This window comes from Linepithema humile, chromosome 5 (assembly GCF_040581485.1).
Source record: "Linepithema humile isolate Giens D197 chromosome 5, Lhum_UNIL_v1.0, whole genome shotgun sequence".
Classification (NCBI taxonomy): Eukaryota; Metazoa; Arthropoda; class Insecta; order Hymenoptera; family Formicidae; genus Linepithema; species Linepithema humile.
In genome coordinates, this window is record NC_090132.1 from 24865206 (window position 1) to 24892382 (window position 27177).

General features: G+C 40.1%; 1 protein-coding gene and 1 long non-coding RNA gene across 12 annotated transcripts in view; one reads left to right on the top strand and one right to left on the bottom strand.

Annotated features, from left to right (window-relative positions):
- The window catches only part of LOC105675150 (cysteine-rich motor neuron 1 protein), a 255196-nt gene that overhangs the window by 178267 nt on the left and 49752 nt on the right, over nt 1-27177 (bottom strand). The gene's annotated exons all lie outside the window — the stretch shown is intronic.
- Nucleotides 9646-27177, top strand: part of LOC105675151 (uncharacterized) — a 58938-nt gene continuing 41406 nt past the window's right edge. The window contains exons 1-2 of the long non-coding RNA XR_001101229.2: nt 9646-10462; nt 10742-10781. This is a non-coding gene — a long non-coding RNA (uncharacterized lncRNA). The remainder of the gene's footprint in view (nt 10463-10741; nt 10782-27177) is intronic.

The window sequence follows — 27177 nt, forward strand, 5'->3', positions numbered from 1 at the left end:
ATCCTACGATCTGTTAGAGCGCGCACATCTCGAAACGTGTGTATGTCTGTGTATACGCTGTGTATACGCCAGCGGAAAGCGACGCCTATTTAGCGTACGAGAGAGCGCACGGGCGTCGAATTTGGGAAATTCGACGCATCGAATGACAAGCGCGAAGGGAGAACGTCGCACACGGCTTTGCGACGCGTGTTGAACTACTCCGAAGGGAGTACAGTTAAACACATATTTGAGCGCGTCATAATTACATCGTTCTGGGAGTTCGTGCTCGAGTCCGTTTGAGAGCGCATTTATTACGTGCGTTATGAAAAAGCAGTTTTTTCACATATTTCTCTGCATAAAATACTACATCGAGTCTTTTGCACTTTCATTAACGTGTTCAGGTCAATTCAAAAATTCGAAAATTACTTTCTGCTCCATTTAAGTTGCAAAAGACTAATTTACAATCTCTCTTTACAGAATTTACATTTAAAAACATACCGCTAACACGTATTAACTGATTTGAGTTTCGTATTAAAACGAATGACTTGTGCAAGATTTATTTACTTCTTTTTTTTTCAATCTTATCCGAGCAAGCGAATGATATTACGCGAGTTTTCTCTTATAACCCAATTCTATCATAATTATTTTAGAATTATTAAAGGGATTATTTATCTTAGAATTCATAACATGTTACAATGCTACCACAACTCTAGTGTTTGTGTATGCGTGCGTAAGCGCTACGAGTATAATGCAACTCCGAGGCGTATTACGCGACGAAACGTAACATGTTACGCGATACGAGCACGTCGACGTGATATTACTACGAGAGCCAAGCGGGACTCGCGTATTTCGTCGAGCATCCGCCGAGTCGGACTAATGAACGTACTGTCTCGAGATCCTGTAGAACAGGGGTTCCCAAATTTTCCATCATTTCACACCTCTTTCTAGCAGTTGAGAAAATGCCCAAGAAAAAATAACGCTTCTCAACGCCTAGTTTTATATTCCTTATGTTTTATATGTGTCTTTATATAACTTATGATATTTTATATAATTTAATCTTTCGCGGACTCTAACAAAAATATATTCAAGCTAAGTATATATTCGAATTAATTCAAGGAAGTATATTCAAAGTAAAAGATGTTTTTAAAGAGAACTTTCTTACAATGAGTTTGCTCCTTTTAGCTACATTTTTCCTACACTTTGCTACAATCCTCTTTTCTCCTTGGCCGAAAAAGCTAAATACACGGTTATTTCATTTAAAATGTACAAAATGTAAGAAAGTGCTGCTAAAAGGAACGGACCCGATAATCCCTTTTACTCTGTTCGTATCGACAAAAGCGCTCACGTTCGGTGCGCTATGTATTTCGGCGGCGCGATTCGTATTCATCCAAAACACGTTTTTCCCGACCAATACGTCCGTTTTCCACGCGATCCACGTGAAACTGCGGCGTAGCACGTTGTAACGTAAAAGGAGGCCAACCTACGTCGTTCTAGAGAATAAATAACCACCTACTATCCACTCGATCGTGACTCAGGACGAATCTCCATCCGAATGAAGCAATCGACTTCTACACTGATTGTAAATGTCCGGCGGTATCGGCTCTCTCGCTAATGATAGACTCCTCAAGTAACACGACAGCAGATGTTTCCCAAAACGTATTATTTACGATTTCGGTCCTTTATTTGTATAGGAATAATCAACATATAATGTGGAGGCGGTATCGCTACGTTTGTAGCATGCTTAACTCGCAATCATTCGCGCAGAATATAAAATATGCCGCAGTCTTTTTGAAACAAATTAAATCGAAATTTTTAATTAACTTAATTATTAGTTTTCAAAGTCATTAATCAATCGAGCCTACTTCTATCCTATTTTTCAATTGATCGTTTTATTCAATCTGTATGAGAAAGCCTATATTTTGTAGGCATAATCCGCAAAAAATTAATAGAAAGTTTCGTAGAGCGTAAAATACATTTCGCAAATGAGAATGTAATTTCATTATTACTTGAAATACGATAAGCTTAATTAGACTCTCTTATCATTATCGAAATATCATAAATAAATAATTAAATGGGTAATCTACTCACCAGTCGATGTCTCGCCGTTGCAATCTGCTGGCCGCCTCCACTGTTCCGTACACTTATAAGGCACTAATTATCAATTAATCGATATGATGGTCAATTCATACAGCACTTCCAAGTTTCAATGAAAATCCTGATGTACTTCCTATACAAAATAAGATGATTCCGAAACATTAACACGAAATTAGAACGATTCTGTTTATGGAAAGACTCGACATCGTGACAATATCCGATTAACGTATGAATTAACACTCCACGACAATCGCCCGTTACTCAATTCGACATTCCCGACATTTCCGAGCATGTTAGACAATTTGAAACACGGAGGTAACTTCACGTAGATGCCCGACGCGACGCGATGGACGCGATAACTTTTACAAATGTAAGACGAATTAAATGAGGTTAGGTTAGGGTTGGGTAGGTTATTAATTAAACACTCCATAATAAATATCCGTCACTCAATGCTCTTCCCCTTTTCAGCATTCCCATAATACGTAAAAGTTCAGAAGATGGAGGCAACTTCGTACTGATGCTTGAAGATCAACGAGTTCGCGACAGACGCGACGAACGCAACAAACATGACAAGCGCGACGAATGCGACAAATGCGACGAATGCGACAAACGCGATAAACGCGATAAACGCGATAAACGCGACAAATTATACGAATGCGGAAAACTGATAATCGCAACCTTAATGAACACTCCGCAATGATCAGTTGTTTGTACACGGATTCACTTCGTACGAGAAAAATCGCATAGCACAACGTTCACTCGCATCCGATACCGTCGCCATTGTCGTATACACTAATCTACGAGATGGCGAAATAGATCGCGTGACGTCACGTCACGTAATGTGCGATTACTCGAAATATTTTAAAAAATACGACGCCAATTATTCTTATATCGTCAAATCGTCAATATTATTATGTATTTAAATACAACATAAATTATATTGTTCAGTTATGTTTCCCGAAGTGTATAAATAATGCAAAATATAATTAAATAACGCATAGATTATTCGTTTACGCAAAGCTAATATTTTTATATGATAAAATCAAGCGAAAAACAGAAGAGGTCAAAGTCAAATTACGCGTATTTCCGACATGAGGCAAGATCTTGTGAAGAATATGTCAATACAAACAGCGAATATATTGATTAAACATCGTTAACAATTATAACACAGTTGTAAAAAGCGCGAGAAAGCACAATTCGACCACGTACTAATGCATTATGACTGACAATGAAAGATTATTAAGAAATATTTAGGATATGAAAGGAAAGAGAAATGCGCTTTGCGGTCTCGATGCGAGTGTGTTTCTTCTAAGGTTGCGCATAGAAAATTCTTCACAATATAAACAATAACATAAGAGAGAAAGTCTCGCGATGTTTTTGTAAGATTTTAGTCACACAGAAACGATAAGTAAACCTAACATTGTGTTTTCAGTAGTAAATATAAATTTACATATAAATTTGATAGAATTATACAATATGTCTCTTTGTGAGATTTTGCCTCGTGTCGACGACTCATGTAATTCAATTTTAAAGTTATCTCGTATTTTTCATAATCGTATAATATTCGTAATTCTTGATAATTAACTGTCCCGATGATATTCGTGTTTGGTATTTTTTATTCACGATGCTGCTTTATCAAATATTATTACAATGCTAATTTGTCAATAAACAGAATTCTGTTTTCGTTCAATAACAATCAAAATTGTTTGGGAATCGTCGTATTTTGCATTGGAAATAAATCGCATTTGTAAAAATCGGAAATACCATATGAACTGACCAATCGTAAGTGATAATTAACGCTATATAAATGAATATTTGAAGCAATAGCGTTGGCTAATGGCTTGCAACAACGGACATCAGCTGGTGAATAAATTTTAGCAGAAACTGTTTTCACACATTATTATATATAGCGTGACATGTTTTCACGTTTCAAAAAAATTTCACATTTATCTTTATTCAAAAGGAATATGTGTGGAATATTATCAATCTTTATTCCATTTTGAAACATCAAAGAGAATAATGAAAATAAAGATATAATGTTGAAGCGTAAAACACAACCCGCGCGAATAATTGCGTTAAAAAACCCACGCGAATAACGGATTAATGTATTCTTGAGATCATTCCACCCACGAGTGACGTAAACCGTTGGAAAGTAATAACGCAATAAAATTTTATAACGTAGTTTCGCCAATAACATAAACCCGATTGTTTTCGTACAATAAATATACTTGTCTCGATTTTACGACTAGTAGTGAGAGGAAAAAAACCCTGTACTGATTTATCTTATGAATAAGCAATTTGTTGGCTGAAATGAGATATACAGCTAAAAATAGATGTATGTCACTGAATGCTATCAATTTTTATATTGCACATGTGACTGGCTGTCATTTGGATAATTGAATTTTATTCGGAGTAATATGTGCTGCGGATACAACGTCGCATATGCGCTCTAAACACAGAGTCTTTCAATTAATTAATAGAACGATTCGATTTCCGATAGGAGGTGTATACAAATTCGCTCTGCGAAGCTCTATATTCGACGCAATATGTATATCCGATAAATTGGACGATTTGCGCACGAGCGGGAGCACAAGGATTCAGGATACAATAAAGAGTTTACGAGAACGCGAAATTTATGATAATCTGCTATCAATCCGAATGCACCCGAGTCTGAACTTACGAGAGCAACTCGACTCAGTTCTCGGATACTCCGGCTAAGCTTTCGCTAAGTCCGAACTTGCGTACGAGTGGAGATTCGAGAGAAAGAGAGAGAGAGAGAGACAGGTGGGATTGCGCCACGCATCAGTGGGAGGAAACAAGGTCCTAAACTGAATTCTAATGTCGAGTCTAAGTCACTGTCCTTCCTGGAAATCCGCCAAAAGGCCCGTTCCTTCACCTACATACGAATCGCTTGAAAAATTCCTTCACGAATTGTGAAATTGCGTCGCTGAAATTGGGACGGCAACAAACGTCAGCAACAAACGTCGACATACGCACAGCTGCCAATTAAGAGCTAATTGATCTACGCTACGCAATTTACGTATACTACATTGTTGCGCATGCTAATTAGGATGTGTTTATTCGCAAGCGTGTAAGCGAGTCCGCGCTCTGGCAAAGGCTCGCAAAGGAAACTACAGTCCCGCGAGCCTTGATAGCGTTACGCGAAACGAGTTCTAGCCCGCGCAGTGTATAATGTACTGTAATTTAATATTGATCTCTCTCGTGTAATATTGCAATCTAGAATTCCCAAAGATAACTATAACTGATAAATCACCGCGATTGGTCTTGGGACAATGTGCAATTATTTTCATTACGCAAAATCGTCATATCGCGGTAAATGCGGCAAAAAGTCGTCGATTTATGGAGACCTGTTCTATAATTATCCGCCTGAGTGGGCAAGAGGCGATTACCACGCACCGATATCAAAACATAAATTAAATTACAATATTCTTGACTAACACCATCCACGGTTGCAGAACGGATAAGCGGCACAAATTTTATGAATCATAATGCGTATTCTTAGTCTTCCCCGAATTGTGCAAAAAGAAATCGTGCGAATGCTAGGCCATGCGGGTTTTCGACCGCAGAAGTTTATATTCCACTTGCGGAACACGCGCGCGCGTGTTGGAAATTCAAAGCTGTCGGCGGCCAGATCGGACGATGTGCGGTTGCATCGTGACGCAAAGGACACTCGCGAATCGGGCGTCGATTTACAAAGCCCGAGGCCGGATGGTGTAGCGATCGGTATTTTACTTTGCGATTTCTAAAACCGCAACGCGCTACCCAGCTTCGTGCTGTTCGCGTAAGCGAACGCACGGGACAAGCCGCGCGGATGTTTCGCTGATTGCTCTCGCCGCGTATCTTGTTGTATGTAATACCCGGCTTCGAAATATTCTTTTGTCGCTCATTCGTCCGCGGCGAACGCGTGTCACGCGAGATGAAAGGCTTTTCCGGCGCGCGGCAGACGTCGCAAACCTGGTAAAAATTGTCCAGTTGCTGGCTTTGTCCGGAATATTACTTTCGATTTAACGTTTTTTGTGCGGCGTGCACCGAAACGTCATCGATTGTATTCGCAAACCCCGCGTCATATTCCACGGCAGCTACAGTTACCGCGTTATCCGCGCTTTGGGCACTTGATACATCTCTCTCTCTCTCTCTCTCTCTCTCTCTCTCTCTCTCTCTCTCTCTCTCTCTCTCTCTCTTGCTCTCTCTCTTTTTGTCTACTCTGCTCTCGGCGATAATAAAAAAAACAATTTTAATGCAAAATGTCAGAGAAAGAATATCTGAAAGAGAGAGCCGCTTATGTCAGTTCAATAAAACACTGTTTGTTAATTAAATACAAATTTGTTCGCGATACATTAACAACAAGAAAATAATTCCTTCAATATGCAGTTTTAATTTGTGTACGCGTATAAAATATGATAATCAATTCTTATCGCTAAAAGATATATCGTACTAATATTACTCGTGTTTTAGCGTATCAACTAAATAATTAGTCATATTTAATAATAGTTAAGATGGCAATATGCATATATGTGCTCTTGATTCTAATAGAACAAAAATTTCTCAAACTGAAAATTCCGATATAACGCGATTCTTTGTTTAGTTTGTATACACGTATTTTTTTATTCAAATCGGTTTGCCTTTCATATCATATCATATCATATACATCTACATTTACATTGCAAATGTTATTCCAATTTTATTCATGTATGTATCGATTCAATGAAAGTCTTCGGATACTATTCATTTTGCACCACTAGTTGTTTTGTAAAATAAAGTGTCGATTTATTTATATTTAAAAGCCGAATGCACATTGTCTTAGCAAAGCCCTCTAATTCGTGCAACACGGTGCAACGTTTTCTGGTTATGTCAACCGAAAACTTAGCAGGACAGATTACGAGGAAGAGAGACTGTTTCTTAAGCAGATACACAAAGCAATTGTAGCAGACATTATTCCAACTAGCGTACATGTCACGTGAAACAATCTCTTGGACGAATTCACTGTTTCTTGGCAAGATTTATCTCAGCATCTTGTTCAAATAAAATCAAGAGAACGACTACATCGTGGGTCTGACAAATAAGTGCGTATGCGAGTAGTAGTGTGAAATAAATTAAGTTGATAAACACGATATATGTTTCTTACAGGGGAAAACGCAGAAATAACAGAGATTAGAATAATTATACAACAAACTAATTATACTAAACAAGCCAGCAACATTCGGTGAATACCGCGTGATAAACAAAACTGCTACAAAAGATCGAAAAGTAAACGATGTGAAATCTGTTTTGACATTCGCGTTACAAGAGAATCGGAGGGTCAGGCGCGACGTGACAGTATTTGTTAAATAATCTTGGCACGCGGAACACCCAACGAAATCCGTAGGAGCATGCGTCCGTTTAATGTCGCCCGGGAGAGAGCTCGCGGAAGGCAACGTACGTCGGACGTGGCTTGCGACGGGTAGAAAAGTCGAGGTGCAACGAGAGCTCGCCTTCTTTCGCATTCCTCCGGAGCCTTCGTACGTAAGACTCATTGATTTCCACGGTACGTGACAAACGCGATCGACCGTGAGCATTCGCCGGATCTCCGTGAGTTCGGATCCCGGGCACCTCTTGCCGGGAGACGTGGTGGTAGTAGGACAGGGAATGGATCCGAGCTCGCACACTCCTTCCTTCGCCCCACGGTAAAAACTTCCGAGTGGATTGTCTTGTTTTCCGGATCAGTGAGAGAGACCCGATCTCTCCTTCCCGGCGCGTACGTATAACGTATCGCTCCCGATTCATCGACACGGCGCCGTGACGAAGAACAGAGGCACGAAAGAGCGTTACCTTGTCGGCGACGAGTCCGTCATGCGTAAATCCACCGTACTGACCGGATTTATTCGCGCGAGCAAAAAAAATGTTGGTTCTCGATCAACAGCGGCGAATGCAAATATTTATTTCGTAATAACGCGCTGTGTGTATGCATATCGCGTCACTCGGATATATTATGACTGTTAGTCTGAAACCGGTGAATGTACCGAAATGTTTTCAACAATGCGCATGTTGAAACTATTAATTATTAGTTTGCATATGAAGTATTCGACAATTCGAGTTAAAAACAGTTAAATTAACTTTTAATTCCATAAGCAAAATTTAATACTGTAATGCTGACTCTTTCACTGAGCGATGTATAATTTTATGCGTTACAAAAAGTCAAGCTTTGATTTTTATGTTTTATTTTTCATTGCATATGATGAGCAAAAATACCACCAATTAAATTGTGTTTAAAGCGAAGCGAATCATTATATAATCTTTATGGCTTTCTTTACATATTTTAACAATGAAATATACACCGTAATTTAAATGCACATTTATCATCTGTACCATTAGATCCATAGAAACGGCCGAGAATTCGCTGCTGAAATGTTCAGAGGCGCGTACGCGTATATTCACCTTTTACGTCCTTCATGCGCGTTCATGGCCATCTTTAACCCATTTGCATTCATAAACGCGCATAATGGACTAGCTGCTATCACGCAAGCATATTGCTGCCCGTCACGTTCCAGTCAAGAGCGTTAAGCTATCAAGAAATGGCAAAAATGCATATTGTTGAAATCCGTGATGCATTTCATCAAGTGATTCTTTTTGTGGCAATAGTTAATCTTTTCTGTACTTTTAGCATAACATCGATAAATATGTACAAAAATTCATAACTTCGAAAATTCTTTGCAATGCGCATAATTATCTAATAAAATAGATACTTCAACGGATATATATAATAGAATCATAAATAAATTACAATATATTACAATATATAGGATGTCTCAAATGTCGCATATATTTCCAGATAAATTAATGTTAACATTTTACTTATTAAATTCTTATGATTATATGTATTTTACGTTATTTCGAAACACATCTTATCTTATAATGATATTGAAATAAATACAATTAATTAAGTCTACTCACCGGTACGATGCGTAGCAGCGGAGTTGTTGTTCAAAGTTGACCTGTAACATACAAAAACATTCAAATTAATGTAGAGAAATAATTAATGCGCATATTACTGTTTGCGCATTAATCTTTTATACAAATATTTAATAAACAAATTATATATATACCAAAAAAACTATAATTTTTAAAATAATAATAAATATATGAAAATATCTAATAACTAAAAATATTGAAAATTGCAAATTTTGTATTGAATATTTCTAATATTTTATGTGCTACGTTACATCACATTCTACATATGTGCAATATTTTGCAGATAATAAATAAATGATAACTCACTCTAAAGTTGCTTCGCTGGTGCCCGATGCCCTTCCTGAGCCTCCTCCTCCTCTCAGTCTTCTTTGCAGTTCTTCAAAGGCACTCACACGCGTTCACGAAAATCGCGCGATGTTTTAAACGGCACTACCGACGCGTATTTCGTCATTTAAGACAAAAGTGGACTCGAATATTATCGCACGGATACGGACACGTTCGACACTGCCGTGTTCGTAACAGATAACGATAGAAAAGAATGAGATCGAAAAATGCGGAAAGTAGTAAAGGTAGAATTATTGGAGATGATAAAATACAGATATGAAACATCTGTCCCGTACAAGTGCCGCCGTGCGAATAATAACAGGACAATAACAAGGACAAGGACGTGCCGATGTCGACTTGAAAAAGTGCGAGGAGTGGGGAGCAACAATGTGCGTGCGGAATGTGCGCAAGAGAAGGGACATGAGGCGTACAGACTAATTGTAAACACGACGATGAAAACAGCCCCACTATACGTCACGAGTCGGTCTCGAAATTTTATTAACATTAGAGCATTTATTAAATATTTACCAAAATGAAAACTTCAACTTGATTTCGATAAATATTCAATAAATGTAGTAATGTTAAAAGTTTCGAGACCAACTAGCGGCATACGATGGGATTGTTTTCATCGTTGTGCTTAGTCTGCGCGTCTCACATCCCCTCACTTTGTTTCCTTCGCTACATTCCACACGCATGTTTTTGCTCCCTACTCTCCGCATTCTTTCGTCGACACCGGCGACGTCCTTGTCCTTGTTGTCCTGTTATCATTCGCACGGTGGCACTTGTACGAAGCAGATTGTTTCATATCTACGTTTTATCCTCTCCTACTATAATACTACCTTTACTACTTCCCGCAATTTTCGATCACATCCTTTTCTATCATTATCTGTAGCGAATATGGCAATGTCGAACGTATCCGTGCGATAATATTCGAGTCTACTTTTGACTTAAATGACGAAATACGCGTCGATAGTGTAGTTTAAAACATCGCGCAATTTTCACGAACGCGTGTGAAGTGCCTTGAAGAACTGCAAAGAAGACTGAGAGGAGGAGGAGGCTCAGCGAGGGCATCGGGCACCAGCGGAGCGACTTTAGAGTGAGTTATCATTTATTTATTATCCGCAAAATATTGCACATATGTAGAATGTAACGTAGCACATAGAATATTAGAAATATTCAATACAAAATTTGCAATTTTCAATATTTTTAGTTATTAGATATTTTCATATATTTATTATTATTTTAAAAATTATAGTTTTTTTCGGTATATATAATTTGTTTATTAGATACTTGTATAAAAAATCAATGTGCAAAAAGTTTAATATGCGCATTAATTATTTCTCTATATTAATTTGAATGTTTTTATATGTTACAGATCAACTTGAACAACAACTCCGCTGCTACACATCGTACCGGTGAGTAGGTCTAATTTATTTTATTTCAATATCATTATAAGATAAAAAAATGTGTTTAAAAATAATGTAAAATACATATTTTCGTTAGCAAAGAAATTATTTTTCAACTTTTTTTCTAATTTTGAAACATTTCGGATATAAAGTTTCGAATTAAGATTACGTTATGACTTTCTTGAAATTAACTGAAAAAATGAATATTTTTTTATAAATAAGAGACCCTTATATCATATAATTGAGAGCAGAAGCAACGCGAAATATTTTCAACCACTTCGCTAGTATGAGCGGTATTCTCGTCTGTTGTTTCATCATATAACTTCCGGCAATTTTCCCAGTGTACGTTGGAAACGAAATTGGACGGGGGACAAACGGCGAGTGTTCGAGCGCAAAGAGCGAGCCGTGTCTTGTAACTTGCGAAATTCCCGTCTCATCGCTGTACATTTGCGACACACGGGTCGTTTAATACGGACCTTCAAGGTACCACGAATTGGCAGTCGCAGTCGGGCGCGAAGGCGTTCGTAACAGGGCGTGAAACTACGCGAAGGCACGCAAAGTGTAGTTTCAAAACAGCTTAACAAGCGCGGCAGCTTCGGCAATGGACCGCATCCGAAGCGGTCGAACACGGGCTATTCGTCACCCGTCCTTCTGCCTGCTCCCATTTGCCGGACGCGATTGCGTACCACGGTTAGCTCGATGGAGCTATCGGTTCCGGACCGGTCGTCGCGCCGCGCGGCTTTTTTTTTCCAGTCAACAATAGCGATAGCCAACCTCGTTCTGACCGGAGAAGCCATTACTCTCGTGAGTTCGAGCCTCTCCAGTCGTAAGATTAACAGCCGCGCTTCGCCGACGAGATATATGAAGTCCGTGTCGTTAGGAGTGTTCGATTGTCAAACTGTATCGATCAATCGTTCTATCTAAAACCGTTAATCGTTGTCAGGATAATTTTAAGATAACTACAAATAGTTAATATGAAATTTGATGTCTCTACATGTAATTCTTAAATGAGAAAGAAAAAAACTAATGGTTATACCATTACATTAATCCAATCGATTATCTGATATTGGTATCTCAAATATTTAACTCGTACTCATATATTAACTGCAAATTGATTTAATTAATATAAATTCTATTAATCTTAAGTGATAGAGTAGTCGTCGCAAAAAACGTAATTAATCATGTGCGGTGAAAATTTTGTCTTGTTCACGCGTGTCTTTTCCAGAAGTCGTTAATTTCACAATTAAAAGGAGCTTTTAATATTCTTCCAACTTGTCACACGTGAACGTCCTAAATGCCCTCCTAGCGGTGCAAATGGCCACTTAGATTTTACAGCACAGCGGAAATCGTTAGAGCGCGCTCGAATGACTCTTGAGGGTGATTTCGGGCGTTCGCGGGCAACAATAAATTTAACCCTCGAGTGGTAATGGCGAAGGTGCTCCCTTTACGCGCGGATGGACCCATCATCTGGGGCCAGATTCTTAGGTACCAACCGAATGTACTCCCGGGTGTAAAGGGTAAAGGCGTATATATCCCGTTATTTACGACTTACGAGGAAGGAACGAAGAATCAGGCGTAGCGGGAGGGCACCTAAAATATTTACGTCCGGCGTGCACAACGGCCTGACACAGATAAGGACGTTTACTCGCGAAACACACTAGTGCGACATCGGCAAACAAAGCTCGCCGTATGCACGCGAAATGAATCTTGACGTTGCTCGCAGGCATTGCTTCTCTCGCGGTCGCCTCTCAACAGAATCGTGAGCACCTCCGCGAGTGCAGCATTAAGCGAGGGTAATAAAGATAACCGACGGGCTAACAGCCACAAAAGTTTCTTTCCTCTCGGCCGTCGCGGATGTGTATATTACGTTGCGCGACGCAACACTGGCGCGTTGCGGTTCTAAATGCTCGCCGTGCTACATTGTATACGACGGTTAATTAATTGCACATAATTAGTTTGTCCCAATCAACACACAATTTTTCATCCAAATGGTGGCTCGAGGAAGGTACGAACGCACGCGTACATTATTCGCATAATTATGTAGATTTGCATGATGAAATGTAATATTTCGAAATCAAAGTAGAGCACGCTACGCTGGTGAAGCGCGGCAACGAAAAGGGATGATTATTGTTTAGGAAGTTGTATGGAAATACGAAATTACAATGCTACAGGCGAAATCAAATTGTAATTGTTGTTCGCGTATATAGGATGCTAAATTCTCTCTCTTGCTTTTGGATTTCTCAGCGGATTTAAAGTCTGCTCCGTAAACGACGCGGTTGCGCGATCAATTTTAATAGAAGACACTTGGTCTTTCTTGTGTAAAAACGAGATCATAGAGTACCGATTGATCGTAAGGCTCGGTGCCTCGCGAACTCGATGTCGTACACATTTCTCATCGGGATCCAGGTTAGCGAATGCGGTCCCCAGGTCATAGAAATAGGATCAAGTCGAATGGGCGCTCTTAGTGATTACATTTGCAAGTCAAACGAGGCAGTCGGCAAGATGGTGGAAATATATATATATATACACATATATATATATATATATATATATATATATATATATATACACACGGTATATTCGCAACGTATACATGTGTACAGACACACACACATATATATATAAAATATATATATAAAATAATGGACAAAAGCTAAGGCCCCATAAGGGAGGACCGAGAAATCGAAACGATGAGAAGAAGAAGAAGAAGAAGTCTCGACGGGATTTACCTGATTCGAAAAGTGCCCAGGCAGATTTCAGACAAGCGGCAAGTGTCGTGAAGAAACAGAAAGATCGGTAGTAAGATGGCGGGGCGTCATTTTGCGCAAGGAGGGTGTAATGGAGTATGGAAAACAGAGGCAACCCGTCGAAGAGAATGTGTCGTTGCCCTCCGCGAGAAAAAGGAAAATAGCGAGGAAGAGGGGAATAGGAGGGGGAGGGTGGGAGGTCGAGGTGAGCGGACGGAAGAGATCGAGACAGATCGGGAAAAAGGCGTCGCGGAGAGGAAACGGAGATGGGAGATACACGGAGGAAGAGGAGCGCGAGAAAGAGGAAGGAAGAGAGAGGCAGAACCGGCGGAACGGCTCGGCAGGTTTATCCCGGGACTAGCTTCATTTTCAGCCCTCGTCTGAATATAAAAGACAATTTAATTATAGGAGGGATTTTCAAAGGCAGATCGTGCACTCTCTCCCGTCTCTGTCTTTCCCTCTCCGCGTGCCCCTTTCTCCATCCGTGATCCTCTCTATCTGTCGGCGATATATCCCTTGGAAGCGTGACAACAAGAAAACCCGATGCGCACACATACGCTCGCGCGCAGATCATCGTGTATGTGTGGACACTCGCCGCTCCTATGTGGACATCGTTAGACGATATAATATAAGCTGATCGTGTGAGGATTTATGCGAAGCGGAGATCACGTAGGAGTAAATTATGGGCGAACTTAGTCGGAAAACGCGGCCTGCTATATGCAACCGAGCTTGTAAATTAAGTGCGGATAAATCGGGTAAGTGCGTAGCCGAAACACAAAATAGAATCACGTCCGTCGCGCGCGCGTACAATTCTGCGCCCTATTAAAACACAAAAGCCCGATGGAAGAGCGCGCCCGAATGCCGAACTTAAATAAAACGCCCTTTAACTGTTCGCGCGACCCGTCTTTGTGCGCGATACGTGTAACATGCCTCGCTAAACTTTTCAAAATAACGTGTTACGGTATCCTCAGTGATGCGAATAATTGTTGCTCACCGTCTTTACGTCCGAAATATTTCGCCTTTGTGAATTTTTTAAATTAACGCATTTAAACGCGTTTTGCAAAGTAATAACATTCTGAAAGTTTCTCTCCAAAAATGTTTTAACAAATTTGAGGTGAATTTTTTCGAAGGTATAATCTATTTCAAAAATTGACCATCTAGTCACTTTGAAAATGCTATTCTGTATTTTAGAAAAACCTAGCATATAAAATAACAAACTTGACATTTGTTACGAATCTGTTATATAAGCTTGCGCAATAAATTCTTACGAATAAATTCGCTCTATATTTTTGCTGCTACAGAAAAAATATAATAATTATACATGACCCTTACAAAGAATAACACACGCTTTATTAAAACTACATCGTGCGTAACGCTTCCTTTTTACCGTGCTCGTTGTGGTCCTTTGTGGTACATCAACGGCAACAGCAAAGAGAGGCAAAAGAATTAATTAAAAAAAGCATGTTTGATATATTTCTCTTTTAACGAAGAATATTCGTGAGGTAAAGCGCGCACGACGCTGATAGTTGAATATTAGTAATGCGGCGTATACTAAAATGAAATTCTGTAATGTGTAATCAAGCCAGTGGCACACAACTTGCATAATTTCACGAAAACTAATTAATTTCGTAATATCATCTTTAGCGTGGTTAATGATGCACACAGAAGCACATCATTGAAGAACATTTCGATATTTTACTCGTGTGATTACAATCACTCTAATTTATTCAATCTTGTGTCAATTACAGCGATTGTATCGTCATCAATAAACATAAGGATCATTACTATATACGTTTGCGTTATGAAACTCGAAGCTTCTTGCAGCTGTACAGATTTCGATTTTTTCTATAGATGCGTGTTAAGCATTTCCAGTCGGAGCGAAGGAAATCGTGCGTGCGAAATTAATATCCGCCGTTTCGCGACGAAACAAAAGTAAAAGAATTGAGAGGCAAACAACCACGCCGACACGCACGAACGAAACATAATTCTACACCAGTTACGATGCGGCGTACAGGTGTAGAATTAATAGGAAACCGCGTGTGAGTCTTTGAAGCCGATCCATGTTTTTGCAATACCACGGAACCATCGAGCGCTCCCGCTCGCTCGTGATCGTGGCTATTTAAATGGACATAATCAACTTCCGCGAATGCAATTAATTTCAGCTGCGGGCATGCATAAAACCCCACGACTGCCGCCGGCGGATTGTAATAATTTCCGAATATGTGATTCGAAACATTATATGTATATACAATCTGAACCGGGAACAGATGGCAACTGATAAAAGCTCTTCTAAAGTAAAATTAATCTTTCTGCAAGAGCATGCGGAAAAGTCACGTTTAGAAATATCTATTAAATTCCTAAGTTAAGTTTCTAAAATAATAATATATTTTTTTTTTTAAATTGCATAAAGTACTTATTTTATGCTTATATTATGTAAAACGATTTTCTAACATCTGCTTAATTGTTTCTCCGCTGAAGCTTCGAAATTCAGTAGATTTACACTCTGAAAATTCACCATCCACTCCTGTGAGAAATCTCGATCTCTTTTTTCTTATTCAGCTATGACCGACACACATTCCGCGGCAACCAGCGGTGCATCAGATTATTTTGAATCGCATTACCAGGAGTATCGCGCGTTACCAGCCGCTTCGCGTATCAAATTAAAACGGTCGACGATAAATTCAGTTGTCACGCGGTCTCGAATTAATACCACATTCTACTTGTTCTACCCGCACGCTGCGCCGGGCATCTCATTAACGGAAAATCCATGGCGCTATCCTCGCAGTCAGTCGCCCTTCGTCTATATCATATAAACACCGCCTTTGCGCCTTTCGAGTGCGCCCATGGTTGCGCGCATATGATTTCTACATTAATATACGTGTAATCACTCGCCCCCTCGCTCCTCTCGCTTTTCCGCAGTCATAATTAAATTTCGCATCTAGCTAGTGATCAAAGTTTGCTCAGCAAACATGGGAATGAAGTCGTAATGTGCTTCTAATTTAAATATATATACGACAGTCAATTATAAAATATATTGCGAGCGCTCGAGCGTGAATAAATATTTCACTGGAATTGCGGTTGCTTCTTTATAGCATTATAATGCATGCATAAAAAACATAAATTATATTACATCGGTATTTATAATCATTTTCTCATAAATAACACTCTTGCAAAACGGTTTGTTCAGTAATATGTCGATTGATCCCAGAGCAATACCAATTTTTATCACGGATAAAACGTGGCATATACAGATAAAAAAAATTGACGTCGATAATCGCTGTTTGATGCGTGAATGGATTACTTTTGTGTAACGATAAATCGGCGATTCTCGTTTCTATCTCCCTCTCTCATTCCTTTCCCATGGTCGAATACCTTGCCGCGGAACATACGGGAATAATTTATTGACTGCGCGGGCCGCGCGCACGGGAACAATATGCGGCGCGCGCCATCAAAGACGGGCGCACAGGCACGCGCTCCATAACCCGTGGATTTTATCCGGCGCTTTACCCGATCCGAGGTTAACAAAGACGACGCGCGAGCGTGCGGTGTATAGCACGACGGATCTCGCGCGCGTTTTGCTATTCTTCCGCGTCTGATAGATGCTCGTGGCGCGCGCGGAATCAAAGCCCCCGCGAGCCCTTTATTCATGACCGTGTCGCTATTTCAGCCACCGTCCCGCTCCGCGCGCGGAGCGATTCTCGCGGCCGTCTCCGGAACCGGATGCTGATGGCGCGGGTAAGGTCGGCGCCATTTATACCCTCGCGGAAAATCCGGGGCGAAATCTCGCGCTTTGAATGCCGGCGCAGACCTCACGGGATATCCGGGGGATTGGAAGGGGGAGGACTGCCGCGAGTACAGGACATAGTGCGCGCCGCCGGTGAAACAATGGGCATTATTAAATATTCGGCGTGGATGGTATGTCGAGCGAGAGGTCGCGGCAGAGATACTGAAAAGGGACGTGCGGGGAAGGGAGCCAAAGAGCGATGTCATTTACATATAAATTGCCCGCCTAAAATCATACTCACATTTAATTTTCCGCTACCAGGTCGCTTCGCGACCTACCTCTGCCTGCCCGCCCTGCCTCTCGCGCAGTTTAAATTGGCGTAACATATCTGTCCGTCCTGATCGCACTTAAATCATGGTGGTTTATGCCGCGGCGAGGCTCACGGCTAAATGACCGAGCGCCGGCGTTTAACTATTCAAATGAAAATTCGCGCGAACGTATGCGGAAGCTCGTGGTGAGCGGAATCGAGGAAACTGTGAGCACGCTTTCGCGATGGGTCAAAAGGAAAGGATCGTGAAAGAGGAGCAGTGAAGCTTATTGCGCTGCAGAACTAATCCCTTTTGAGCACAATGATAGCATCATCTTGCAATAATGGAGTATAGATTGTCGTCTCAAATTTATACGGTGTGATTATTAATTTGCGAGCGTGTACTTGTAGAAAAATATATTTAAAGAAAATTTTCGACAGAAAGAAAAAAATCGCGTAAATCGATTCTTTACGACGCATAAAATAAATTTCACATAAAATAATTTTCTTGTTTAAAACGAATATTCATAATTCAATTCTGTAATCACGACTTTATTCGAGAAAGTATAAAATCTGTAATACATATTAATTTATACGACAAATAATTAATATTACATAGATTTCTTGATAACTTTCGTCATTCTATTTCGTAAATATCCGCATTTTCACTTAATATATGCTATGTTTAATATACGTATAAAGATATAAAATAGGCGAAAAGAGAAAGAGAAAGATAAACGCGCGGATTTGCTAAAACGCAAAGCCGTCCTTTTCAGTAGCGTTACATCGTTCTGCGACGTTATTTACATGATGGACGATTAAATGTCCTCGCAAACATACCCATGGCCGAGTCTATGTAAACCCGAGACCCGACTAGTGCCCTCGCGAGAAAATTCGAAAAAAAGTCGGATGGAGACCTAGCCGACAGTTCGCGCCGGTGAATTATTATTCATATTCGAGAATCCAGGAAAAGCCCGCGATGTAAATTCAACGAGGTAAAAGACACCCACCGGCGTGACTCTGTTATTACGTTGTTCCAAACTTTTTTTGCTCTTTCGCTACGAACTACTGTGAATAGACGATATATTTCAATCGAGCATTAATGAAAATTTCGACGAGAAACTCTCTTAGTGCACAGATTACATTATAAACGTTATTCTAATTAGCTATGCAATGTTACTCTTTCTTATCTTTATCGTTACCAAATGTTATTAACAAATTTTTTACCAAGTTTCAATTTAATATTTTCAGTAAAAAAATCACATTTTTTCAATTTTTATTCTTAAACATTTTCGAAATTGTCTCTTAATTGTTTATTGGAAATCATTTTAAAAACGACATTTTTCATTAAATTATCGTTTTTATTACTTTGCAAATAATTTTTTTCAATTGCTCAAAGAATCACTGTGTGAAGTTGAGTGTTACAGATCTGAAAACCTTTATATAATCTTTTTACATAAAATATGGAATTCTTTTTAAATAACATAACTTTTATAATAACGTAACAGCTTAAATAAAATATAGTAGATTTTCAACACATGAAATATCACGTAAATTAAAAGTTATATGTCGGTAGATTTACTGCAGTAAGACTTACGTACATCGTGCAGAAGTCTTCAATATATTCACGCGACACGTACGAGAATCTGAGAAAGCGACGAAAATTGGCCATAAAATAGTCACCTTAATCCATACCTGCGATTGGCCGCACAAGAAGACGTGTCGCATGACAATGAAGCCTATACTCCTTACGTGCACATGAAAATTGCAGCGAAGCCTCTGACTCTGCTTGTATATTTCATATTTTACGATGTGTACGCAGGACCATCGTGACGGCAAATACGATAAAAAGGCAGAGCAAAGAAAAAGAGAAAGCGAAGCAGAAAAATAAAGAGAAAAGAAGAGAGAAAGTTTATCTTCTTGTTAAATATTAAAATTTCATCTTTTTTGATTGAAAATACAAATAATAGTAATAAAGGCATATCTATTTAAAAAAATAACGCGCAATTACAATAAAGTATAAAAGAGACTTTCAAATGGAATAATAATTTAACGCAATTCTACTTCTATTTTATTTGTAATGGTTGCTTCGGTGCATTAGACGATACTAAGCGATACTGTTTCTCAGAATTACGCCGTATGTGGAGAATTATGCATGCTAGACTTAATACTGGAAAACTAGGCATGAGCAACACAAAAGACCTAGTGTTGCTATTAGAACAAGCATCAAATATAACTGCGCATGGGTGCTAGGCAGAATAAGTGAATAGATAAGACAGACGCAAGGGAGAGGAGAGGCAAAATAGAGAGGAGGAGCACTTTCCGTGCATTTTACCGAGAGGCGAAACGCGCAGTATACGGTGCATTAGCGCCGAGCGTTTACATAAAGCGTGCAACGCGCCGAGATGCGCATCAACGGGGATTGGCCGTCCAATGGCGACGCGGCCGCGTTCTCGTTTTTTTCTTTTTTTTTTTTTACGAAACTTCGCTATCCATCGTCAAGATCTGACTTTTTAGTCGTGGCTACGCGCCGGCATACCACGCGGCGGCTACGCGTTAGCCTCGTTAAATGACAAACGAGCAACGACTATGGAATATTAATGGCGCGCGCGCGCTACTTTTAGGTACGAATTACGGCCGTGAGCCGTAATCGCCGTTTTTATTATGTGTACGCCGGTTGTAAATATTACCGGCAGCTAGTACACTAACGAACTTCATCCTTGCCGCTCCGACAAACAAACGACGAGCGCAAGATCCGCGCATTGTACTTAATATTCGCTTTTCAGAGTGAGAAGTCAAACGTCTAGAGCCGCCTGTTTCGTATTTCACTTTCACAGTAGTAATTAGCGAATGTGTCAAACAAGTTTATTTAAACATTAGCCACAGATCAGAATTTTATCAGCCGACCTGAATATCACTCCTTATCATTTATCAGCGACGGCGCGCATTCGCAGTTTCCAGTCTCATTTGCGATTTATATACGACAGAGCGAATATTTAGAGCTAAATTCTCGACGGCGACTGCGTAATGTACGCAGCGACGTACACACTGTGAACCGTGGGTTGGCTGGCAACCTTCGCGAAATATCAGTGCTAAATAAAACGTTCGAGCCCGGTTGGAGCACGCGCGAGAAAAACAGCACCCGAGGGAATATTAATCATGTTGATCACGTTTGTCAACCGGTATCGCGACTCATTGTACATTCGGACGTCTGCCACCGCCGTCGCGGATCATCATACTCGACGCACTACGACGAAGCCGCGATTGAATAACAACGGCATTATATTGAAAGTGTCGGGGCATTACGTCGCAGTAATGAGTATATACGTGATTTGTAGCTCACCGTTTGTCATGCTAGTTGCACCGTCCGCCCGATTCAGTTGGTTAAACTGCACCGGCGAATTAAATTCGGACGGTATACAGTTATGTACGTTGATTCAGCGCGTAATCGTTCGATGCAACATTCATGAGGTCGGTTAAACGAATGTCGGAATTATGTGCGACGTTTCTATAGCCGAAACTTCATCGCGCGCGAGCGCACGCGTTTGCTTTGCTAATGTTATTTATCTGCTCAGTATCTGCGTTTACGCAAACATCACGGAGCAACTGTGACGATCGAAATAGCAATTTTATTTAGCGAAGAATAGTTAATTTCAATTAATTAAATTTTCGATAATATTGATTTTCGATCATTTATAATAAAAGCTGAACATTTCATTTTCAATCTTGTATGTATTAATTTTTGTTCAGTTGCGCGTATAATTATCGATAAATGCAGGTTTTGGATGTTTTCGATTTTTAAATGATACTGATGTGAAATCTAAATTGCAATCCCGGTGAATACAAATATTTGTTTACATTATCCCATAATTATGATAACACACATATAGACAAATAGGTATAATTATATTGTAGATACCAAAAGGAATATTTAAAAAACATTTTGCTATCAGCACTTTTTCACAAGTTTGATTTCCATTATAAGCTTCGAAATCTAATTGATTGGTTATTATTTTTCGAGTCATTCGATGGCATTCGCCAAAAGCTCGAGAAACGCTTAGGTATCGTTATTCAAATGTAACCCCCGCGGCAATTTTCCGGTTTGCCCTCTCGTATTTTTTTGCTCTTCACCGAGTCGGAATCGATAAAAACGTCCTATTTCTCGCGCGCACGCGAAAAATGTGGCACAGCTGCCCTTGAACTCCGGCGCAGTGGAAAAATATTTTTCAATTTCCCTCACGAAGCATTCCCTTGCCCGTAAATCCGCGCGGATCTATCGATATCGAAGGAATCGACGTAACTCTTTACTCGGATTAATGGCGAGAAACAAATTTTATCGACGTCGGTCTGTCCGACCACTACCACCGCCGCCGCCGCCGCCGCCGCTGTCGGACGGCGGCATGTATCGCGGTAAATCTCGCTCCGTAGTCTTCAGGGTTAATAAAACAAGCTTCGCTACCGAGATCCCGGGCTCTCGGCAAATTACTGGCTTTCCCGCGGGGTGTAAACGAAAAATCGAAGAAGGTTACTTGTGCGAGGACGGACGAAAAGGCGAAAAGAAGCTAACGAAAATGCGTAAAAGCTTTTACAAGGGGATCCCGACGGGATCATAAATCTAATACTACTTACTCGACGGAAGTATATTATTAATGATATTCGTATTCTATATTAAATAAAATGATCTCGGCGCTTTAATTATTTAAAAACGACATTTCTAATCATTTTAACAATAATTACTGAGTTAACTCTTTCATGGTGTTATAGAAAGGACGATAAAATTTTGAGAAACGAAAGCAGACACACAAAATTTTATTTCCTCCGGCTTAGGTGTGCCATTATTCCATCCAAATAGCTCAATTTCGTTAAAGTAAGATGTCACGATTGATAGATTGGACATAAAAGTAACAGCTTTCAGCGCGGCATATCGGACCCTAAGGACCGCATATCATCGACGATTATACAAAAAAGAGAGAGAAAGAGAGAGAGATGTGACGATGAAGAAGGAACGCGCGGAGGGACGAGCGAGGGTGCGGGGAAACAAACTGCAGAAAAGGGGGGTAGAGACTCTCGCGATAATGGAGGACGACCAGGGAAGATAGAAATCGGCCATCCCGAGTACCTTACCTTCTGGCGAGCGTTATCAAAATTGAATTTCCGAATACGGAAGAAGGGCGCGCGCAGTGTCTGCGGATTTCCTCGGCTGGCTCTTTCGTTATTTATGTCTGCGACGTACGCGGCCCGCCGGAGCCATTGTCGATGTACAATAGAAATTTGTTCGCACGACGTGTCGGGCAACTCGAAGGACTCCGACTCGTCTTTTCGACTTTCACCGAGATTTTCCAAGAAATCGCGAAAACTGCCTCGGATCCGCGAACGCGTACGAGAAAAAGAAGAAAGAAGGAGGAGGAGAGAAAGAGGGAGAGAGAGTAGAAAAGTAGAGGAAGCGGCACATCGGAGGTCAGATTGATTGCTCCTTTATCCCTCGCCGATTCAAGGACGAACTACAGGTCTCGCTGGAGGAGCCGCTTTTCGTGACTTGCGATCGAATTCCATCCTATCCTCGAGCTCTGATTTCGTTCGCTTCACAGGCTCGCCCCTTTCCGGTCGTTAATGCCGCCAGTCCTAATGCGAGATTTAAGTCACGACTACCTCTTTGGCCAGATGTAAGGTGAAAAAAGGTTTATAGACTGTTTTACGTTCGAGCACATCCGGATCTTCATATAGAATCTGTAGTAATAAAATTCTCTAAACTTTTTATTGCGTTGGACTTGAGCAATCTTTCCGAGATTTCTAACCGTTAGTGGCGCATATATTTAATCCCGTAAATTTAATTATAATATTTATTAGAACAAGCGTATTCGCTACATGTTTTGCGAATATTAATTTCAAGAATTGCATTGTTATATTATACATAAGATGCTTTGATTAATTATATGAATACTACAAGTTTACTTGCCGATAAATAATCGCTCAAAATCTTATAAAGATTTAATTAACTCAAATTTGAATTTCATTACTAACGCAATCATTGCCATTCATTCATTATACTAATAACTAATTTCAAAAGAAACCGTTCGGGAGCTTTCTCCGAGTCTTGAGGTGAATTTACGACTGATCAAATGCGAGGGAACGTTCCCAAGATCAAATTCCGCATTCTCATCTAACTTGGATTCTCTTCTGCAGCTCGATTCTCTTACGGTCGTTAATGACGTAAAACGATTGGGTATTGGAGATCGTTTCGCAGAAGTGTTGTAATTAGAGAAAACGTGCCGCAGATCCAGAAACCTCGGACTTTTTTACGCGTTACTACTGGGATTATCTAGCGGATTCCTTCATGAAATTTCATCTTCTACAATTCCGCTTTCCTTAAAATCCCCATTCCAGTTTCCTTTAAAAATCCTGCGTTTGTTTTAACTCACATATCCATTTTCTCAACGACGCGACCGCAAATCGAACACTCATAATGAAGCTTACGATTCTATTTTAATCAAGCGCAAAGTGCATTTAACATATTACATATATAATCCTGTCAAAGGCAGGTTCCATTTTGGTAATAAATTTTTAAGTGAAATAACCGCGGAAATTAGATATTCATAACGCTACATTGGCCAAAAGCGTTGTTGCATTTAACGAGGCACCGTGTAATTCTGTTAAAAGCAGAGGACAAATACACGTGCTAATTCAATGCGCTTACGAGCAAAGCGCCGGCTGTTACTAAATGAATCAATTAATTGCATTATCGGCAGCATTAAACGACGACGACGATGCGCATCGAACTTTCTCTAATGTATTTACATTAGAAATAAACTTTAGAATCTAGTACCGACGCAGTCTGAGTTATAAGAAAGTAGGACATCAATTTGGAAATCGACAGCAAAAGCTCCGAGCATTTTAAAAAAGTTCTGATATCGCCGGATTCCGCTTTCAATAATATAATAGGTGAGCTATTTGAAGATATCGAAGATAGAATATATATATAAAAGATTGCATTGGCATCGATGTTTTCCAGCAAAACTTACTGTTACAAATTTAATTATAATTCTATTAAATGAATACTTGCCGTTTAAAATTGTTAACAAAACAGACATAGAGCGACAAATTTTTAATGCACAACGGAAAGAAAGCGAATATTTTGGTAACAGCGATTTTTCTTACGGCTGGCGAGGAGAGGCGACGATCAAATCTCAACTCGAGAGAGCGACAATTTGTTCACATTTTTTTGCGACTATTTTCGCGAAGTGGCGTGCCACGTAAAAACCGCGTCGACGATAAGGTGGCCGTAACCGGGAATTATCACCAGTTGGCGAAGCGACGCAACGCTTGCCACCCATACTTGATGGAAGCGGTGAGAACTTAGGTCAATCCAGCCAGCCATCCAAACCGGCAGAAGCAGAAGGACGGACACCCACGCGTATAATTTTACGTTGCTCTAAAGTTACAGACGAGATGGTCCCGTCGTTCCTTGCTATTACTCGCAAACCGTGTCGGGAGAACGAACGGCGCGAGAAATGATGGGGAGAAAGAGAGAATGAGAGATAGAACGATGAAAGTAGAATGATGTCAAGAGAATCTCAATTCGCTCGCGAAGAAAGAATAACGTGAATCTGTCAGGAACACATTTCAAAGTTCAATTGACGACTTTTTCATGTTTGATAAAAAAAATGGAATTTTATATAAAATTTAAATTAATTTGATCAACCCTTTTCCTATAAATATTTAGCTTGTAGGATATAATAACACAATACTTCTACATTCGAGGATTAATAACGTTACAGCGCAGTGTTACAAGTGCAATACAAAGGGCTAAATATATTATTGACGTTTTGAAAGCTTTCTGTCGCACAACATCGATATTGTTCGTGTGTTAATGACACAAACTCAATCACCAATTCAATTGTTCCACGATCGATCGAACAAATTCGAGAGTGGATATCGTTAATAATCTATGTCCTCCTGTTAACACGCCTAAACATTGAAACATACCAGATGTATCCATCTTGTACAGTCTGGGGAGGTTTGTACGCACTAAAACCGCGCGTTGAGACCTTAATTCCCCGGAATTATTTAATCGTGCTTTAAGAGGTGTAATTGTGCATTCTCGACGACTAGGATTCACGCGCGACTTGACGGCTTGCTCACGTTTGAGGTAACATTTGGTGCCTTCGTTTCGCAAGTGTCAGCAGTCGTTATATCCCGACGAGGATTAACGTCACGAAAACGCGCCGCGAGATCCGCAAGAGAAAAGCCGTTTCTTGCGTGACATCGGTAATAATTGACGATCGTGCCGTGCGAGAACGCCGGAATGGCAACTTTTTAACAAACGGATTTGTTAGACATTTCCGTGCAATCGCTTCCATTTCGTCTCGCGACAGCATCTTCTTCTCGGACAATCGGAGCTCCCTTCAGGAACCGCGAATTTCCCTCGAGACGCCCGTAACGACGCGGTCAACGCCGTTAAGCGCGCTTCTTGGATTATTTTCAGCGAGTGCTCGACCAAGTTCCAACTCAAATAAGTTGAATAAGTCTCAATCTGAAGTTTATAACGAAAGGAAGTCTATCTCTCAGTTGCACTTCGACAATAGTCTGGAAATGTAGCAAAATATAACAACTTTTGACATAACGATTTCTCTTAATTTCGTAAATTAAATCTCCCATTTTCGAAGTAGAAGTTTTAACTCAAAAATTATAGCGGATATATATATAATTAGAATAGTATTTCTGATAATGCCATTTCAGTAAACGGGTCATTGCGATTGCGAGCAAACGTAGTCGTAAATCTTCTCGCAAAAATGGAGCGAGATTTCGAGCGCGCGCGACTGTACCGACTCGCCTTTGTGGATCCTAAGCTCGGAAGAAATTTCAGTAAGGGCGAAATTAATTCTTTCGCAAAAGCAGTTCTATCTAGGTGGTAAATTAATACACGGCCGGCGACATCCCGCGCGTCCCTCGAATTACTGTAAAGTTTAACAATCCACTTAAAGCGGGAACAAGCTTCTAATGAAATCAATTCTTGTAAGGAAATAGTTTCTATCAGGGGAGGGGAAAGAGCAATAAATTAATCCAGGTTTAATCTCAGCCCGACCACACTTCTTGGATTACTCTTTAGAACGCCGACTGGAGTTTCATGATCCACTTAGGCGCGTAACAAGCTCGTAATAGAAAAAAATTGATTCGCCTAAATTGGACAGGCTGTTTGTTCGCAAATTCAACGGCAGATATGAAATGCGAACTGTTAAAAAAAAAAATTTCATTCAATTGACATATTAGATCACTCCGCGAAAAATACGTTTTTACGTCATATTTCTGCGTTTGTAAGCGCGTCTACTAAATTAAAAAACGATACCCGATGTTCCTTTTTTGTGTCGCGCAGACAACAGTTCGTTGAATTAAACTTATTTTGCCATCAATTTTTATTATCTCGCAAATGAAATTTCAGCGAAGGCAATAAATCTGAGGCGGTCTTTATTTTCGTATCGATTCGCGTCTATTGTCGACGCCTATTGCGCTCGCCTGTCAACGAGACGGCATTTCGACGTTCGAAACTTCGATAGAGAATTCCTCATTTTGACAGATTCTATCTGACGCGCGCATCGACAAGCCGGCTTAATCTCACCGTCGGGAGAGAAT